Source organism: Myotis lucifugus, unplaced genomic scaffold, assembly GCF_000147115.1.
Source record: "Myotis lucifugus unplaced genomic scaffold, Myoluc2.0 scaffold_59, whole genome shotgun sequence".
NCBI lineage: Eukaryota > Metazoa > Chordata > Mammalia > Chiroptera > Vespertilionidae > Myotis > Myotis lucifugus.
In genome coordinates, this window is record NW_005871107.1 from 3,572,274 (window position 1) to 3,579,027 (window position 6,754).

Here is a 6,754-nt window from a genome sequence, read left to right on the forward strand (position 1 = left end):
CTTATGGATTCATTAAGTGGGAAGATACAATTTAAAATGCTGTTACATCCAAAGATCAGAATAAATTTTTCAGATATTCTTCATATTTCTGATGTATGACATGGACTTTCAGAAGCCATGTTGCTTCAAAATAATCTTTCATTTGAGTTTGTATTTATTTGGTTGCTTAACATTTGTAAATTATTAAGCTGTTATTACACAGACCTACTTTAGTTTGGATTAGTATGGAACATATCCCAGTATGCTCAATCAAGGTATCCTGTATAGTGCAATCTCTAAAAGATAGGTGTGTGTGTGTATGTGTGTGTGTGTGTGTGTGTGTGTGTGTGTGTGTGTGTGTGTAATAAATAGCATTTTTGGTAGAACCAATTATCTTATGCTCTTTTTAGAAAATTAGTTAAGAAAGGCTTCCCATCCCACTTTGGAGTTATCTACATAGTTCCAGGCAAGCAAAATAATACTTAATACTATATTCAAAAAGAGAGTATTTAAACATACATAACTGTATTGCTTCTTAGTAACTATTTGGCTCATTTTTATACATGTCTGTAATGTTTAATATGAAATATGTTAAAAGGTCTGAGAAAAATATTCTATTATATTTTCTTTATTATTCATGTAAGCAATTTCTTTTTCTTTGTAAACGTTGTAGTAGGAGTAATTTATATAACTAATAATTGAGATTGGGTGTGGTATTTTAATTAAATATTTTGACTTTTTTATAGTTAGTTTTGCTTTCAAATGAGAAGGTAGATTAACCACACTTACAACCAGTTTTGGAATATAAATCTAAAAATGTTGCAGTGCACAAGAAAATAAGATATAGGAAAATATTTGGAATTAAACTGTATATTCCAAATTAGACTAAACACCACAAACATAAATGAATAAATAATAGTTTAAAAATATTAAATTAGCTGCTTTTACTTACCCAATAACTGTAACCTTTTAAATAAATTTAAAGTGATATTAAGTGAATTGTTCAATTTAACTGTAATTAGTAATAACTATATTTTGTTTGCTTTTGTTGATCCTGTAGCAATTCTGCACATAGTCAAAATTTGAAACTTTCCCAAATTTGGCAATTACTTTTTACTGGCCCATATTTATAACACTTAAAAACGTGAAGCAATAAAAATAAGAATTTTCTAGAAAATATGAAGATGTACAATTAAGTGAACAGTCTCCTTTGCTCTTCTTTTAATCAATATCATCATGCTCCTTTCTGCCCTTTGTTTTAACTCCACTTTGGAATTTTTGTATTAATTGTAAATTTTATTGTTTTTCTGTATGGTTTTAAAGGAAATGTATAGACTTACCCTAAGGATGCTTTAATATTTTTGTAGAAAGGGGCTTAATTTAGATTATGAATAATATTTTGCTTATAATTAGTGTGAGAAATACAAATTTAATGTCTACTTAATTGATATAAAATAGTCAGTGTTTCATAACCACCTCCTTTACTACAGCATGTCCTCCAATAATGTTATTTTTTTCAATGTTGTTTCCTCATAACATTGATGAGATGCCATAGGAACTTAACTCTTGTTTATTTCAATTAGCTTATGGTAAGTTTGGTTGTTCTGTTGTTTCACTTAAAGTTGTAGAACCTATCAATGACGTTAAGTGAGGACTTACTGCACATGGTATGGTTTCAGACATGCTCATCATTTGTTTGTCAGTTAAGATGCAACTAATGAGGAAGCATTGCATCTGTCCCCATCTGGGTCTAGGCAGCAGAAAATAAATGTCACTGTGCATGGAAGTCATGGCGCTGGGACATTGCCCTTAGATGTAATCTCTTGATATGTCCATGTATAACCCATGAGGACTTCTGAGGGACCTTATTTATGACATAAGGAGATTATGATACATTGAGTATAACATAGCCTTATTCAGAAATTGAAATACATTCCACAAATCCTCTGTTTTGATAAAGGCTTATGCAATGCATTGTTCATCTTAACATCTTAGACATGGGAATTCTGTGATATCGATTATAAAACAATATGTAGATACTAGGGGCCCAATGCACGAAATGCATACAAGGGACTTGGCCCTCGAAGTCCTGGCTTTGTCTGGAAGGTCATCCAGAAGGATGTCTGGAAGGTCGTTCAGCTGTCCTGTCTAATTAGCATATTATGCTTTTATTATTAGAGATCATGCCTGCCTAACTACTTTTGTGAATCTAATTAATTTTATGATCTGAGGGAATGAATTAAGCTTTAACAATCTTAAACATTTCTTGCAAACATCTCTGTCATAGTTTTCCCCAGACATATTAATTCATTAGAGTTTCCTCACTTAGAAAAAGCAGCAGTTTTTAACAGTTTATCTGCAACGTTTTCTATGTTAAGAAATATATTATCTTTTCTCCCTCTTTTTCTTATTTTTACTTTAGCTTTTGTCAAATTTTATGGCTGCCATTATAAGTTTCGCCCTATTTGTCTGAATGTTTCAGTTGTACATTTTCTCCTTTCTGCCAAATAAACAAAGCTTCTTCTTTTACTTATTGTTTCTCATGTAATGTACCTAGGATTTATTCATTGTTATGTGATATGTTTGAGTAATTGTTGACTGAATTTGTATTTGTGAAAATGAGGGCCTAGAGTTTGGTAATCAGGTTTTGCGTGGCGGCATATTGTTTCTGAAATACAAAAGAAAATGAAAGTGCATCCAAAGGAAATTGGCTGAGGCAGCAAGATGAACTCACCACAAAGCAGCAGAGGTACTGGGGTTACTTGAAGAGAAGGCTCATGGGGCTGTAGGCAACTATCTCAGCTCTGTGTCTGCTGGTGTCACTGTTACTATGTATTATTTCGATTATCATCACTGTCCTCATTATTACATTCATTTTAAATGTCACCAAGAGGAGAGCAGATATATAGATTTAAGTGGTCATACGTCTTATAATTTATCAGTGGATATGTTTTTAAATGACTGTTGCAAAAATAGCTCTCCTTGTGGAAACTATATCAGAGTTGTCACATATGAATAAACCCATCCCCAGATTTGATTTAGTAAATATGTATGTGGAAAATTATATTTAATAGTGTAAAATAAACTGGAGGTTAGTCTACTACTAATAAACTAGAGAAAATACACAGCTTGACCTTTTTTGTGCCTACCTTTTATTATTTATCTTTCCACAGGAATATATTTTAATATTGGCTTTAATAATGTATGATTTTTGAGAAACCAGATACCTTCTAAACCCTTGAGACACTGAAGTTTATGTACATAAATGTTAATTTTATAGCTCCTTATAATATTTTTCTAATCAATCAACTCCTCTTTTAGAACATTTTTGTAACATATTTTAAATGAAATTGCAGGGTTAGTCATATAAAATGTGATGGATACATGGTTAAAGGAAACTCAGAATCTTAGGATTCAAATGCAAGGAAAAGGTTGCCCAGAGGCACAGTAACTTCATAGACTTTGACTGGTACAAGGATCTTTTACACAAGAAATTTATAAGAATGAATATGAAGATGACAACCTTTTTTCCCCTTAAAAGATATTTTAGTTTGATAAAGGTAAATTATTTCCAAATGGCATAGAAATTTTATATTGTTCTCTCTTCTTCGAATAGGTTATGTGGGTATGCAATCTATGTCGAAAGCAACAAGAAATCTTAACCAAATCTGGGGCCTGGTTCTTTGGAAGTGGCCCTCAGCAGCCCAGTCAGGATGGAACCCTAAGTGATACAGCTACAGGTGCTGGTTCCGAGGTTCCCAGAGAAAAGAAAGCCCGGCTCCAGGAGCGATCACGGTCTCAGACTCCCCTAAGCACCGCAGCTGCCTCCTCCCAGGACACCGCTCCTCCCAGTGCACAACCAGACAGGAGCAAGGGGGCTGAGCCCTCCCAGCAAGCCATGGGGCCAGAGCAGAAGCAGGCTGCATCCAGGTCTAGAAGTGAACCTCCAAGAGAGAGGTAATAGTTCATTAACCCTGTAGGCAGAAGGCAAGGTCTTGTATTGACAACAAACCTTTTTTCAATAATGTAACGGTTCTTAAGAAAAGATGTTTGGAAGCTGTGCTTCTCAGGCCCCACATGGAAGTGCTTTGTTTATCTCTAGAATGTATCATGCCTTTGGAGACCTTTGTTGAGAAGCTTTGTGGTCATATTGTGCACAGATATAATCCAGTCACCCAGTTGGGTACTGACTTCCAACCTTGAATTCAGCAAAGCTTTTACATCATTTCTTCACTTATCACATTAGTCCTTAACTGAATGTGTGCTCTGAGAGAATATGATGGGGTCACCTGACCCAGGGGAGGGTGGGTGGGTACCTTAGCAGGCCTTCTTTGAAAACATTTCCTTTATGCTGAGCTCTGAAAATTGACTAGGGATTAACCAGGTGAAGAGTGGGATTGGTGTTCCAGGTATATGCAAGGGCATGTGGCCTAAAGGAACAAGACAATAGAGGGGCAAATGCCCTTTTGATTATTTAAATCACTCACTGATTTTATAAATACTTAAGAAAACAGCAAGGATATTGAGAGTGTAGAAGAAAAAGAGAGACAGGTAACAACTTTAGGGAGAGAAGCAAGACTGAAAGAATGGCAGTGTTTTAAATTATTGAAGAATCCTTGATCATATCTTATACACTCATCAGGGCTAGTGGAAATGGAACAATTAAAGGTAGAGGTAAGAAAAACAATCCGTAAGCAAAGAATCAGAGAGACTGGAGAACTCCTTCCATTTTCATAATACTCTATCCTTTCATAGACCATTTTCACAGATGATATTTCCTTTAAGCCTCATATGAACCCTGCAAGGTAAGAATTCTTTATCAGTATTTCAGGAAAAGTAAATTAACACAATATAAACTTCTAACCAGATTATGCCTTAATGAGCTACTAAATGTTTGCAGTGCAATCATAATGCTCTTATGAAAACTATATTTTATCATGATTAATATGTATTCTATCAGTCCCCTTACAATGTCACCCTTGTGGACCAATGTAATCTGAAACAGAATTTTCCATGTTTCCATTTTGCCTTCCTATGCCATATGCAAAACCCTTTACCCTTACTTTTCACCATCACCAGCACTTCCCCAAACTAACCCATATCTTAGCAATTACTATTTTGGTAACCCACAATAGAAATTGCCCTACTTTTTCTTCATCTTGTTTTTTTTTTCTTGATTTTTGTTTATTACTTCTGCTTTTGGGCTTCTAGTCAAAGGATGTTCCCTCTGGAAAGTCCTCTCTATGGACCTCAGGATTCCAAAATCAGTCTGTTTGTCTCCATTTTAATTGCATAGTAGATCATATAGTGTCAGAATGCTTTGCCAAGGCACCTCCTTTTTGTAACTTCTGGAATAGTTGCCGGAACTTTCCAAAATCAGGTGTACACCAGTGTACAGGGAAGGGCTGAATGGAGCAATTGAATAATACATCTACAACATTCAAAGATTGGCAAACCCTTTTCCTTTCCTTTTATCTTGCTATTGCTTTCAACAGGATAGAGAAAAATAGAAAAACTGTTTTATTCTTTTGCACTGTGTTCTGAAATTAGGGAGAGGGAAAGAAAAAATGAATATTAATTTCAAATTTTCCAATATTTCTATTATTTTTGCCCACAGAAAGTAAAATAAAGATTAAGGATCAGCCATTCTTTTCCTAAACAACTTCTTAAAAAGGTGTTTGGGTACACAAGATCTCATTAAAATTACTTTTGTTCTACTATTGAAGAAATGCTATTAGATTTGATTTCTGAAATGGACATACTTGTATGTCCATTCTTTAAACGTTTCAGTTACAGTAAAAGATTGTCACTATCAATTGTCCAAATATATATCAAGTATATAGTTTTGAATTGGTTTATATTCTTTTGCTCCAATATTAGTTTATTACCTGTATTATTTTCACCTAAAATATTTTTAGTCTTTCATTCACAAGCAGTGGTTGGCACACAACTTATTCATTTATTGAATTAAGTTATTGATGGCATTTATTGATCTAGTTAATTTATAGAGAATTTGAAATGTGCAAATAATTTCTGAAGTCCCTGAGCATATTGTGATGCAAATGAGCCTTATTTACTAGTAGAAAGCTAGGCAGATATACAGGTTTAAGATGGTTCCTTATCATGTCGCTTTTAATTAGACATCGAATTATAAGTAATTATTTGAAAGGCTTTAAATCTGGAATACGAAGGTCTGGTCTTCACTTTAGGCTTTACACCCTGCTCTCCTTCTTGACGTTCCTTTGTATATCACAGGAAGAAGACGCCTGGGCTCTCTGAACAGAATGGCAAAGGAGCCCCCAAGAGCGAGCGGAAACGCGTGCCAAAGACCTCAGTGCCACCCGGCGAGGGGGCCTCGGAAGACCGGGAGCGGAAAGAAAGGCGGGAAAGCCGGAGGCTGGAGAAAGGCCGGTCCCAGGACTTCTCCGGCCTGCCGGCAAAGCGAGAGGAGGGCAAAGCGGCGGTTGATGAGAAGCAGAGGAGCGAGGACTACCAGACCAGGTACCGCAGCGACCCGAACCTGGCGCGGTACCCCGTGAAAGCGCCGCTGGAGGGAGCAGCAGATGCGCATGCACGCCCGGGTGTCCCCGCGCCAGGCACGAGCGGCGCCACAGCGACGTGGCCGCTCCCCGCACACCGGGGGGGGGCGCCGCCCCCCCCCCGAGAGCAAGGGGGGCCAAGCGCGCCCCCCGCCGGCCCCCGGGAGGGGCCGGCCCGAAGGCGCGGGTGTACATATCTGGATAAGAGATATGCGTAGCCCGCGGGCGCACTGCGT